General features: G+C 59.8%; 1 protein-coding gene across 4 annotated transcripts in view; it reads left to right on the forward strand.

Moving 5' to 3' along the window:
• The window catches only part of PRR5 (proline rich 5), a 50820-nt gene that overhangs the window by 2448 nt on the left and 34587 nt on the right, over positions 1-13785 (forward strand). Inside the window, exon 1 of one of the 4 annotated variants that reach the window (XM_078449336.2) lies at positions 3476-3945. The exons of 2 other annotated variants lie outside the window; for them this stretch is intronic. The gene's annotated coding sequence lies outside the window, so the exon portion shown is untranslated. Of the gene's footprint in view, positions 1-3475; positions 3946-13785 lie in introns of those variants that run through there. One more of the 4 variants, XM_078449340.2, reaches the window with a different exon arrangement.

Here is a 13785-nt window from a genome sequence, read left to right on the forward strand (position 1 = left end):
GATGGGGAGATTCGCATGGACTTAATTTCTCATAAGCAGGGAAAGCGGCCTGTGCGGAAACATTTGTTAGCTAATGGATTTTTCTGTTTCTAATGGATGGATTAAAAGGCCTGGGGATGGTCGAGCAGAATTGCCTGGGCAGAGTCAGGCAGCGTTTTATGGGATCCGACCGGGCTGCTGGTGCCAGATCTTTCTCGACGCAGGCCCTGGGAGATAACACCCGGGTCCCCCGGGGGACTCCCGGCAGAGCCAGGAGGGGCTGGGGTGAGGAGAAGGAAGGAGAAAGACTGGGGCCCTCTCCACGTGCCCCGAGTGCTGGGCGTTCACAGACATGAACAAACTGTCATCTTCTGGGACATCTGTGAGGAGAGCAGGCTCCCAAGATACCCGTAGAGGGGCAGAAAAAGTCATTCATTCATTCATTCATTCATTCACTCGCTTACTCCCACCGGCCTTCTCCAGGCCTGGCAGATGGCAAGGGGGTCCCCACTAAGGCAAAGAGACCCACACAGAAAGGGGGAGGCCACCGGCGCAATCTGGATGGGGAGCTCTAGGGTCAGACTGTGGTGTCACTGGTCCTCAGGGTCACACAGCAGGATCAGGATGCCCTGCTTCAGGACTCACCCTGAAGCACGGTGGCCCAGGGCTGCCTGCGGAGGAAGGCCAGCCACCCCCAAGTCAGAGTCGGGAGATACACATTTCGACTCTTGGACTGCTTTGACGATGTGGGTTTAGTGGAACGAGAAGGTGACTTCCTGGTGACACTATAACCCTCTTTTTGCCTTTAAACCACATCCCTCTTACAGGTCTCAACGCTGAAGCTCAGGGGGGGAGCACACGGCGGGATGGGGACTTTGAGGTCTGTGAGCACAGTTCTGGTGACTCAGGGATCCCTAAGTCTCGGACACAGCTCTGGGGGGCTGGGAGGAGGAGCCAGCCAGGGCCAGAGAGGGGCTGCAAAGGCCGGGGACCCCAGAGTCAGGCCCACCTGCTGTAAATCCTGGCGGCACCATTTAATAGCTGTGTGGCCACGGGAAACCTGCCTGGCCTCTCTGAGCTTCAGTTCTGCCATTTGCATGATGTAGATTGGCATAAACTGTTTAGGTGATTACAACCATGCGCTCCGGAGCCAGGCTGCTTGGGTTCGAGTCCCGGCCCCACCCCTCCCGGCTGGGTGACATTGGTGAGTCACTAAACCTCCGTCTGCCTTCGTTTCTTGGGGACAGTTGTGGCACTCACCGCAGAGGGTTGTTGCGAGGGCCTTGTGACTTCATGTAGGGCCCTGAGAGGGGACAGTGCCCTGTGCCAGTGCTGAAGAGTGCTCAGGTGCCATGGAGTCACTGTCAGCGTCGGTGTTGATGTCGGTGTTGATGGCCGCCTCTGGGTCGCGGGAGGACTCGATGCCTGGCACAGGGGAACCTTCGGCTGACGCTTGTGCCCATCTGTACCCTCCGGGCCAGCAGTGAGGACAGAGGTGGAATTCACTGTCCCGTCGCCACTGACCGTCTACACACAGGGGCAGGTGGGGGTGGGGACGCCGGGGCCAGGTCCCTTCTGAAAGGACGATCAGGAAAATGCATGCAGCTCGTTTCAGCACAGAATATTGCTCTCCTCAGTTCTGACCCCAGGGCGTGGGCTTCTGTCTGGAAAGAAAGGGGGGGCTGCTGTTTCCTGAGCACCTACTATGTGCCGGGTCCTGTGCACAGACCTCCCCAGGCACCACCCCATTCACTCCTTCCAGCCAGCCCAGAAGGTGATCGTGGTCATCCCCAATTAACAGACAGGCAAACTGAGGCTCAGAGAGGCCAAGTGGTTGCCGAGAGACCAAGGAGGGCAGCAAGGAGGGAGGGGCGGGGCTCAAACCTAGGGTCTCTGGCCGGTGGTGCGCCTGCCCCCTGTTCACCCCATCCCGCTACCTGCCTGAAGGTGAGAGACTGTCACCGAGGCACCTCGCCATCAGGAGCTACCACAGTGGGGCTCCTCTGACCCCAGCAGAAGTCTTGCTCATTTTCCGGAAGGTTCTTAAGGCTTTGCTTTCTGTGCCATCAGCTGAACTGGTTAAGAACCTTCTGTGTGTTGCCAAAGCACTTTCTCCGGCAAAACCAGTCTGCCTGGAGCCCAGAAGAGAGCCCGGGAGGAAAGACCGTGGCGGGGGAGGACCCAGGCTGGGAGGGTGGCCCCCATTCAGCACCAGAAGACCCACACTCTGGTTCTGGTTCTACCACAGACCCTTTGAGTCTGAGGGGTTATTCTCTGTGCCTCACTTTTCAAATCTGCAAAATGGAAATTTTGATTCCCACCCTGCTTGGTTCCCGGGAAGGGACTGGGGGGAGGGGGGTAAGGTAAAGCTACGAACTGATAATAGTCAACAGACAGGCAGCCCTTGAGATGCACTTGGAAGACAGCTTGCAAGTTCACATATTTGCCCTCATTTCACCCGCCGAGGCCATCGTATGAGCCCGTTGTACAGATGGGGAAGGCGAGGCACAGAGAGGTCAGTCTCTTGTCTAAGGTCACACAGCTGGTCAAGCCTTTGGGTCTGAGTGAGATGGACCGAAAGCCAGCCAGTGAGGCCACTTATTGATGATAGGCATGATGCCCCTGCTTGATTATCTCCTGTGACAGGGAGCTCACTACCTTAAGAGTCCCCAGGATTATCGGTCTCAGACTTCAGTAGGGGGCGGGTGATCCTTGGGACAGTAGACTCAGCGTGGAGAGGGAAGGCTGGGAGAAGACCCCCAGCTTGGCTTTAGCCACGCTGGGTTAGGGGTGCTGGGAGGCCCAAGGATGGAGAGACGGGGAGCTGTGGCTTCCACTCTGTTATGAAATGGGGGTAAGAACCGCACGGCACAGGGCTACTGGGGACATAAACGAGGGGATGTAATGTCACCTGACAGGGGCTTGAACCGTGGCAGCTGTTATTACTGTTGTGTGGTTGTGGCTGCTGTTATTAGCAGTAGGAGTATTATTGTTTAGGTCCTGTGTCCCCAGTAAAGTCACAGACCCCTGCGAACAGGGGCCAGGCTCCGTATGTCCCTGTGTCCCACCCTGAGACACGCTCAGTAATATTTATTGACTGGATTCCTGATGTTCAGCGCCCTCCAAATGGAAGGTGCCCATATGGGCGAGGTGCTGGGAGACCCTTCATTTGTATAATTTCACCTTGTTCCCCACGACTGGGCGGGGGGGGGGGTCATCCCTTCCATTTTAGAAACAGTCCCAGAGAGTGTGACGGCCCTGCCCGAGGTCACACAGTAAGAAGGGGAGCATCAGGAATGCTTCCCGGAGGAGGTAGCACTGTCACTGGGCCAGCAGGATGGACCGTTTGACTGGGCCAAAGGGCAGGGGGCCGGTACGCTGGGCGTGGTGGAGAGGAACGTGGGTGCTGTCCCCGGGGCAGGGCTGAGCCCAGCACCCAGCACGGCGTGGGGCAGAGTGTGGGTGGGACTCAGGGGGCATCGGCTGAGCTGTGCTGACCTGAATGAGCTAGCCGTCTGGGCTCCTGACCCCACCCCGCACCCGACCCAGCCACATCCTCCTGTCCGGGCAGGAAGGGGTGCCTTCCCGGGGACCGCTCTGTGAGCAGTGATAAAATATTTATCAGAAACAGCGGCAGCTGGGCTTCCCTGCACAGGGTATGGCCAGGGGCAGCTCCCACCCCTACACCAGCAGCCTCCCTGAGTCCTGCTGAGTCACGGGGGAGCCCAGTGAGCCACCTGCCCGCGCCCTCGCTGGCCCCTCTGCCCTTTGGCCGTGTGGGTGCCTCACAATGGGTAAGCCATTCAGCTGCCCACAGGACCAGGGCATCGGGCGCAGTTAGTGCAGAGGGTTCCAGAGCCTCCCCAGCGGCCAAGGTCACAGGCAGAGGAGGCCAGCGGGCCGGGATCCCCCCTGCACTCACCCCTGCAGGGTCCCTTCTCCTTAGTCCTCACGGCAGCCAGCAAGGTAGGTGGGTCCCCTGGCACCTCCATTCGGTGGTGGGAACACCAAGGCTCAGAGCAGGGGCGGGGGTGGGGGGGTGGTGCAGTGGGTCAGGTCTCCAGGGGCTGGTGGCTGAGTGGGATTTTGGTCCTCGTCTGTCCGCCCGCGAGGCCAAACGGAGCTCCAGCCTGGCATCAGGGGCTGGGGTGTCTGTCCGACCTGATGCGACACGGAGCTGTGACTCTGGGTTTGTGCTTTTGATTTTCAGAGTAACAGCAACGACAAAACACAGTGGCAGATGGCTCCTTCCTGCTGGCGGGTGGTGGGGGGAGAAAGACCAAGGATTTCAGATTCTTTTGTTCACTCATTCATAAAACGTCTTCTGGGTGCGCTGCCCAGAGGCCAGCGTCCTAGGTCCGTGGACCAGTGGGGGGACACCAACGCCCCGGGGACGGGGTGGGGGGCGTGGAACCGGAGAGGGCTGGGTTCAGCACCTGGGCCAGCTCTTCTGCTCACGCACCTGCTGGGTGAACCGGGCAGCTCGCTCCGCGTCTCTGAGCCTCGTGCCCGCTGGCGAATTGGGGGTAAACTCTGCCTTCTCCAGTGAGGATCACGCCTGTGTCCTTGTCCTTCGTCACATGTGCACATCGGCCGGATAGGCGTTCATTGGCCTTTGGACCAGGTCTGGTTTCCAGAGAGGCCCCAGCAGGCTTTGCGGTCGGCTCTCCTGGGGAGTAACCAGAAGCTGGTGCCCCGGGGGCCTGGCCGAGCCGTCTGTCCGTGGAGTTCTGAAGGGAAGCTCTGGTCCTGGAGCCAGGCTCGCCACCACGGCTAAAAGAGGGAGCCAGGTGACACGTGGCCCCGGGCCGGCGTCGCCCCTCACTGCGTGCTCATGCACGCAGGTCAGATTGTATATGCCTAGTTGCTCTCCGCCTTTCCTGGGTTCCTCTGCCCGGAACTCTTTTCCTGTCTGTCTTCACCTTCACCGAGGGCTTCTGTTGATTCTTCAAGGCCCTCCTCCTCCAGGAAGCCTTCTAGGCTGCTCTGCATCCCCCGCCCCACTCCCCTGGGGCAAGGTGGGGTTTTAGAAACATGTGGTAAGGGACAGGAGAAAAGCTGTAAGGTGTGCTCTGTGAGGAAACTCAGTGCATTTACAGTCTGCAGACAGGGCCTCCATTTTCCTGACCTTCACAGACAATGGATGTTCAGCTGGACAGTCAGGATTTCTGGGGCCAGGAGAGAGACAGGCGGTGCCGGGGATGGGGGCGGCATTGCAGAACCCTGGGGGTCAGGAGAGCTGGCCTCCCGGCCAGAGTCCCTCCTCTTGGAGCCGTGCGACCCCAAGCGACTCACCCCGTCTGTCAGGCCCCACGTCCATTCTGCAAACCCAGCATTTATTTGACCGAGGGAGGCAGGCAGGTGGCCGGGCGTGTCCACGGGTGTTCATTCGGTGGCTTTGCACGTGTGTTGAGAGGCCTGTGTTAAACCCTGGGAGGCAAATGCCATGAAGACGCAGCTCCTGCCTGCTGGGTCTGGCTCTCCATCAGACTGGCATGATGTAGTCTGATGAGGGAGGCTGATGGGACACGGACCCAAGGTGTGATCACAGAGGGAGGCCCCGGGGACGCCTGCCCCAGCCTTGCATAGCTGGCACCTTGCTGGAGGGTGGGTTTGCCGGGGAGGCAGGTGTGCTAGGCCAGTGAGTGCTGTGTGGCTAGAGTCCCGGGGAAAGGTGACGGAGGGATGGGGAGACCCTGAAGGAGAGGGCTGGACTGGATCCTGAGTGATGGGGAGGGGTGCCCCCCACCCCAAGAGCATCACCCCCTGCACCCCCTGAGCCCTGAACGCTCCACCCACTAGGCTGCCACTGGGGGAGGCACTTTGCACGGAGGAACCCATGAGATCCTCACCCAACCTTGTGAGGCAGGCACTGCTGTGTCCCCATTTCACAGAATGGGGAAATTGAGGCCGAGTCATAGGTATACATTGAGCCCAGGTCTGTTTGTCCCCGGAGCCCAACTTGGAGCATCTTTCTTGTACCCCTTGCTTGTCCCTGAGCCTCCGGGGCCTCCGCTGTGTCATCTGCAGAGAGGGGATTAGAAAGTGACATCAGTCACCACTCATTCATAGAACGAATCTTAAAGCTCATCATGCCGAGTCGTTGCCGGGACTGGTTCTGTAGTCTGTGGTCAGAGCATCACCCGGGGTGGCTGGTTAGGGGACGGGAGCCATCTCGGGGACGGAGTGAACCCACAGGTTCAAGGCCAGATGGAACTCATTTCCAAAGGGAAATGAGTTTGATTTCACGAGGTCACCCAGAGAGAGCCCTGAGAGCAGCGGGCCCCTGCCGCCGAGGCAGGCAGGGAACGCATCTGCCCACCGAGTCACTGAGGGGGCGGGGCCAGCACAGGTGAGCGTGAAGAGAAAAGGTCTCCATGCTGACCGTCAACGTGGGAGGCCATCCCCTTGGTCTGTTGGCCCCAAGGCCAAGGAGGCCCTCCAGGAGACTGCGGGCCCTGGTGTTGGATGGTCGGGGGCTGAGAATGTCTGCAGTCAGACGACTCTTTCCTGCCTGTTTGCTAACAGGTGCCGTGGGCAGTGGGGGACAAGAGCAGAGGAGGGAGCAGGAAGAGGGCTGTCCAGGCCCCATTCAGAGCCCACCACCCTTCCCTCCCTCCACCAGGAGACGGTGAGGGTCCCCTCCCCCCATTTGCAGCTGGACAGACAAGGTGGGGTGGGCCGGGCCCCCTGGATGCAGTTTCAGATGCTGGGCTCTAGACGCTGCAGTATGCCCAGTGCAGGCCTCCCGTTGTAAAATGGGGACTCCTCCCTGCCCCCCAGCATTGTGTCTCCCTCCCAGAGCAGTTATGATGGCCAAATAGACACCGAGAACGAAAAGGAGGGAAGAGTAGACGGCTCATGGCTTTGCCCTCTCGGCCCTGTGTCCTCAGTGCAGACTGAGGCTGTTAGGGGCCCGCCCACCCGGGAATGCTGTGGAGCCAGACCCCATGTGTGGTGCATTCTACATAGTACTTGTGCCACAGGAGCCAGCTAAGGAAAGAGTCTGGAAGGAGCATGTCCTCAGGAGTCAGGGATCTCACTCTCAACCTCCTGGGGAATGTGCCCGTGGTGGCGGGAAGCCTGGGCAGTGCCGTCCCCCAGATGCACTCGCACAGGCAGGGTGGTGCGGCCCGTGGAGAAGACTTTGCGGGGGAGGTCACCCCGGGCAGGGTTTTGCAGGATGAATAGGAGTTGACCAACCAAGCCAGGCTTAGAGGAAGGTCTTTCCAGATAGAGGGAAGGCCAGGTATGTGCACGTGAACTGCGCCCGGCCTCCAAGGACAGCGCCTTTCATCAGAATGTTGACCTTGACTTTTGTTTGTTCAGGAGGCTCCTGACCCCCCTTTTCCTCTCCTCTCAGATATCGCCAGAGCTGACAGCCTGGGGGTACCTGCAAGGGGCTGGGAGCTTACAACCCCACCCTCTTGTCTCATCCCTGTGGTCCGGGGCCCCCGAGACCCCTTCCTGTCACCTGTCCCTCCGGTCTGGGGAGATCGTTGAGGTTGAAGGTGCCCCAAGGCCCCCGGGCAGCCTCAGTTCCTGGGTGCAGATATCTCACCTCTGTCCCCACGTTATCTGCCACCCACACTGGGAACCACAGAGAAAGAGCCAGAGCCCTGGTTATGCAAAACCAGAAACCACGAAGACCGGAACGAGGGCCCCCTTGGGGACCAGGCAGGGCAACTGGGCAGAGCCATCCTCCCATGCCCGGCACCCAGAGGAGGAGAGCGCGCGAGAGAGCAGGTGGGGAGGGGGCTCCTGCCGTTCCCTGGTTTCCTGTCTTACGGATCAAGAGACCGAGGCTCAAAGGACAGCAGATGAGCAGCGGGAGACCAGGGCTGGGGTGACTGCATCAGTGCCCTTGGGGCCCCAGAGAGCCTGGGTCTGAGGCCAGCCGTGAGACCTGCCCACAGACAAGGGGTTCCCAAATTGACACAGGTCCAGGAGGGCCTGGGTCAGAGGGGCAGGCTGGGGACAGGGCCTGGGGCTTTTCAGCTAGGCGAGCCACGTGGACCCCCCCACCCCCACCCCAGTGCCCACAGAGCCCGAGCTGTGGGCCTGGCCTCATCTCAGCATCGCGGTGGGAGGGGATGCCCAAAGGTCACATCCGTGACCCTTTCCGCCATTTCCACCGCCCCGTGTGGTCCTGGCATCACCCCCACGTGACATGCGCACGTTTTCAGGGCTGGTGATGGTGGAACCAGAGCCTGGGGGCTGGCTGGGCCTGCAGGGCAGGGAGCGGAGGGGAGCAGAGCTAACCCACGGACTCCAGAGTTCTGAACCCCAGGTGGCGCCCGTCCTGACCTTCATGCACCCCAAGGCCGGCAGCATGGCGCCCACTCTCCCCCCCCAGCATCCAGACTGCCCGTCTGGTCTGGTCGGGTCCCTTTTCACCACACTGCATCCCTTGGAACGCCCTTCACCCTCCCCTGGCTTCAGGGGCCCCTGAAGGCCTTCACGAGGCCCCTAGGGTCACCTCCCCCCACCACAGCCTCTCAGGGGGAGCTGCTGGGAGATTACGTCGGGCGGGTGGAGATGCTGAGCGCAAGGTCGGCCCCTACTGATGGTGTGGCCCACCAATCGCCCCACCGCTGGGCAAGCTCCCCCTTCCAGGCCTGTTTAAAATGTCACAGCTGCTGAGGGCTCTTCAGGACTCCCCGGGGCAATCACCGTCCTCCACCCACTGCCTCCGGCATCCAGGGCTGGCCAGTGCCCCGTGCCCTGCGGCCTGCTCCCCGGAAAACCGGGCGGCAATTCTTACTGGTAGGGCGGCCCCGCGAGGGAGGGAGGTGGGTGCCGGGCCACCCGGTGGGACCTCAGCAAGTCCTCCTCCGTTTCCCCACACGTCAGGACAGTCCTGCTGGTGGGTGGCCCGTGTGTCCCACCCCTGCCTGAGGCCTCGGTCTCCCCACCTGTAAAATGGAGCCCTTGCGCATGGCTTCCTGTGGGAAACAGCGGAGCGAGGAGGGCCTGGGAGGCGATGTTGGAACAGGGCGGCCCCGGCGTCCTTCCCTGGGAAGCCTGACTCTGGTTTCCTCCTGCTTCTACGGTGTTGAAAGGGCCTTTCTTGTAGGAAAGGAGGGCCAGGTGGTTTTGGCTAAATGCCTTTCTTAGACACCCTGTGCCAGTTAAACCACGTCAACGGACAAGGGGAGTGTGGGAGCCCTAGACGGGTGTGTGAGGAGCGGAGCGCGAAGGAGAGCTGAGGGGCTCAGGGACCCCAGGGGACCGTGGGAGAAGGTTCCTTCCCTCCAGACTCCTCTGGAAGTGGAATCTGGAGTCTCTAGCTTCCCCAACCTGCCCCCTCCAGCCCCAGGAAGGGAGTCAGATCGTTATGGCTCCCCTGCTGCGGGGCCACCTGGGGAAGTGCCCCGCTGCTCTCCCTGACTCCCTGTGTGCCCCGGGGGGCGGGGAACATGGCCTCACCAGGAACAGCTTCCTCAGCCCTCTGTAAGGCAGGAATGCTGATACCTGCAGGGGAGTGGATGTTGATGATGTGATTGTATGCGCCCCTCCCTTGGGCGAGCTTGGCTCTATGAAAAATGCTCCTAAGGTGATACCTGCCATAGTGTTGTTCTAGAATCATCATCCAGACGCACCCAGATTTAAAAAAAAAGAAAAAAAAAACCTGCCAGGAGGTCCGGTGTACCTGTGAGATATGGAGTGATGTTGGGCTCGAGCAAACCCTTAAGATGAGAGCACAGGTTTCCCTGGTAATGAGACCCAAGGGATGACCTTCTAGGAGCCCTCATACAGGGGTCCCCGTGTGACGAGCAGAGCAGCATCCTCGGTGTTCCTGTGGACGGGCTTAATCCGAGGACACGGCTTCTGGAACAGGGTCCTCAGGCTCTGCTAACTGCAGGGGAGAGGGAGGAGGGCATCCTCAGGTTTGCTGGGGACCCAATGAGGTCCCGTCACCTTGAGACGGCCGAAGCCTCCCGCCTCATCTACAGAAGGCACAAGGGTTTCACCTTCGTCCGTAACAGAGCCGCGCGTAGTTTCGTACGCGAACAACGCTCTCCCTCCTCCAAATGTTCGGGCACCGCGGATGCTCCGTTCCAGTGGGCCATGCTCATGCCTCACCTTCACCTTTCAGAGAACCCCTCCCCCCGGCCAAAGGCAAAAGGAGTTTTGCAGACAGTCTCGGGGGGGGGGGGGGGTCACAGAACCTGAAAACCCCAGGGACTCCGGGACCCCAGCTCAGCAGGCTCCCCGGGCCCTGGAGTCGGCTGGGACCTTTCTGCAGACTGCGGTCCGTCGAGGAGGGACGGCGGGGGAATCGACAGTGAGACTGCGTGGTCCTGTCCGCTCACGCACCGAGGGGGGCGCCCAGGAAGCTGGGACCACTGAGCCCCGTCCCATGCCCGGGACGCCGGCTTCCTAGAAGGCAGCTGGCTCTTATAACATCTTGCTCCAGTCTTGCTTTCTCGTATCCCTTTGACTACCCTGAGCAAATGCACGGGACAGGCTCTTTCCAAGAGTTTCTTGGCTCAAGCTCTCGGGAGTTTTGTCATGTGTGCTGTCCTTCCCTCCTGGTGGCCTGTTTCCTTGTGCACCGTGTCATCGAGATCCTGAGTTTATTTCCAGCCGGGAGTTACCTGTGGACACCTGGCCTGGCTTGGGGGGGCCCGCCCCTCCAGGGTACCTTTAAGACGGCTCTGGCGGGTAGCCCCCGGCTGTCACCAGCCCCGTCAAACCTCATCCAGATGCAGGGCCATAGATTCTAGGAGACTCTCATGCTTTCTCTTTTCTCGAGCTCAGGGGGACACACACAGGTTTTCTTTGTCATCTCTCTTTGTCAGGGGACAGATCTTTTTCCCCAGCCACCCATTTATTAGGGGCGTGGCCCCTGGCTTTGTGTGAAGAGGTCAGTTACCTCCGCCATCAGCCTGCTTACTCAGTGTCTCCCCTCCTGACTGCTGGCTTTACCCTCTGTCTCAACGCCCTCTCCCTGCCACACAGGCCTCTTCCTGTGACTTAACCATCTTGCTGATTAGAGCGCAACAAGCAACGAATACAGACCCGGGAGCCAGACTACCCGGGGCTTGGGTCCCCACTCTGCCAGCACGGGAAGGGCTCAGTTTCCTCATCTGTGAAATGGGGACAGCCCTGACTGAGGTTGTGGCAAGTGCTAGATGGCCTGATGCATTGAGGCACTGAGAATGTCCCTCCCCATTGAATCATTGCTTCTTTCAAGCACTATTCTGGCCTTCAGGAAAATCAATAATTAAATACGATGGAAGTGAGGTGATAAGACTATCTTAATGATAATATTAGTATTATCATTCTGGGTCCTGTTGATGCTCCTCATTTTCTTACCAGCTCAGTTATCCATCTAGAAAATGTGTGTAGGGGTGCCCAGGTGGCTCTGTCGGTTAAGCGTCCGACTTCAGCCAGGTCACGATCTCGCGGTCCGTGAGTTCGAGCCCCGCGTCGGGCTCTGTGCTGACAGCTCGGAGCCTGGGGCCTGCTTCCGATTCTGTGTCTCCCTCTCTGTCTGCCCCTCCCCTGCTCACACTCTGACTCTCAAAAATGAATAAATGTTAAAAAAATAAATAAAAAGAAGATGTCTGTAATTTTGTTACCCAGCGTTTCTAGGAGCTGTGGAGGGAGAGAGCTCTCAGGTTGTGGCCATTCCTTGAATTGTCCAGCCTCTCGGCCTTTAAGTGGTCAATGCAAAATAATCATAATGCCCCCCGCCAGGGATTACTGCTTCTTACCAAGCACTTTCCAGAGCCTGTCTCTGAGGCTCCTGCTCCGTTGTAGGTCATCTCTGGAGTCCAGTGCGAGTCCCGCGGCCCTTAGCGGACACCCTCAGGGCCAGATGTGACTTGTGATTCCCTCTCAACCCGATGATACCCTGCTGGAGGCACCAGGGCGGCATCCCGGGGACCGTTTCCGCACCAGATCTATACCGAGTGGGGTAGACCAGGGCTCTAAATAGCCTCACGCCGCAGTGGATCAGATTCCGCGGCCAGACGGGCCCTAAAAAAACTGAGTTTGGCCGAGCTTATGTGTTTCCTAGTTGTGGACAGAGGCGTTCAGTGGGGAAGAGAAATTAGACTCAACTCCCCCGCCGACAAGGATGAGCGGGGATTTATAGCCGAGGAGCAGGGCCGGGAGCAGTCGGGGGGAGGAAGGTACTCGGGGAGGAAGCACGTGGGATAAGGGACACTCTCGGTGACCTGCTGAAGGGAATTCTTGCTGAAGGCAGGCCACGGCGATAAGACATGGGGGGGGGGGGGGAGAGTTGGGCAAAACTGACCTAGCAGGATTCTTGCTCAAACTGGATCCTGCAAGGACAGGACGAGAGAGAGAGAGAGAGAGAGAGAGAGAGAGAGAGAGAGAAAGAAAGAGACACCCAAGGAAGGGCCTCGTCCAGCAGAGGGCTCAAAGAGCCCGAACAAAGTCAGGTCAAGAAAGTCCTTGTCTGTCTACCAGGCACATACCTCGCACCTCTACCCTCTGCAGGCCGCCCCCTCGGCCTCAGCCAACGCCCAGTCGGCTAGAGGAGGCCGCCGGCCCTGTCCCGAGATCCGGACGCGAGGCAGAGGGAGGACGGCCAGTACTGACGAGCCCCTACCGTGCGCCTGGCCCATTTCACATCTCTGGACACGTTTTTTCAGCCTTGAGATCTCCCAGGGAGGAAGGTGTTATTATGGTTCTCATTTTACAGACGAGGAAACTGAGGCCCAGGGAAACGGAAGCAGTCCGCCCGAGGTGGTAAAGCCCCAACCCAGCCCAGGCAGTCTTCTGGCTCCGCAGCCGATGCCTTGAATCAAGACACCCTACAGCATCCACATCGGCAGCAGCATTATTGTGATTACGATCGCGGAAGAAGAAATTAGTTGGAGGAAAGGGAGGAAGGCCACCCCGGGGGGGGAAGGGCAGCGCCTGGCTGAAGTCCCAGGGGCTGGAAGCAGGTAGAAAGCCTGGAGAATAAGCAGTCACTTTGTCTTCTGGTTGGAGGTTGGTGGCAGAAAGGGGCCTGGAGGGACTCCGTGGGGCACGAAGCAGAAACGGAAGGAACGAAAGTCTGTGCCCAGATTGTGGAGGGTCCTGGACTCTGAGCCTGGATATTTGGAAATCTTGCAGGCAGAGGGCTTCGTCTGAGGTCTCCAAGCTGGAGGGGCAGATCACCTCTGGGGAGCGAGTGGGTGTGCTGGCAGTAAGCTGGGTTCCGGAAGGCTCTGCGTCCGTGTCTGGGGGCGGGGCGGGGGGGAGGGGGGAGTCCTGAGCCTGCAGGGGCTCGAGGGCCCAGAGGGGTGGGCAAGCTGTGGGCGCGGGCGTGGGACCTGTGCTTGCCGGCCTGGCAGGGGCTGGGAAGATGGCAGGGGAGCTGTGCCTGACCAGACTTCAGGTGCGGAAGGTCCTGGCCTCCAGGCGGATGAATTCCGCCCACGGACCACCACTGCGGGAAGCCAGGGACTGGAAAGGCACCCCAGTGTCCACGCTGGCCCTGCCCCTCGCCAGCCTGTGACCCTGTGGGTGACATCAGGCTCTGGGACGTCAGGGTCCACCTGCAGGGGTGAGGCTGCCCTTCGAGCAGGGTTACGGTGGGGATACGTGGGCCGGGCCCACCCTCCAGTGAATCTCAGCAGTGTTTTCTCCTGCCTTAAATCTGTCCCTGGGGGGGCGCCTGGGTGGCTCAGTCAGTTAAGCGTCTGACTTCGGCTCAGGTCATGATCTCACGGTCCGTGAGTTCGAGCCCCGCGTCGGGCTCTGTGCTGACCGCCCAGAGCATGGAGCCTGTTTCGGATTCTGTGTCTCCCTCTCTCTGACCCTCCCCCGTTCATGCTCTGT

The sequence above is a fragment of the Panthera onca genome, chromosome B4 (genome assembly GCF_046562875.1).
Source record: "Panthera onca isolate mPanOnc1 chromosome B4, mPanOnc1 haplotype 2, whole genome shotgun sequence".
NCBI lineage: Eukaryota > Metazoa > Chordata > Mammalia > Carnivora > Felidae > Panthera > Panthera onca.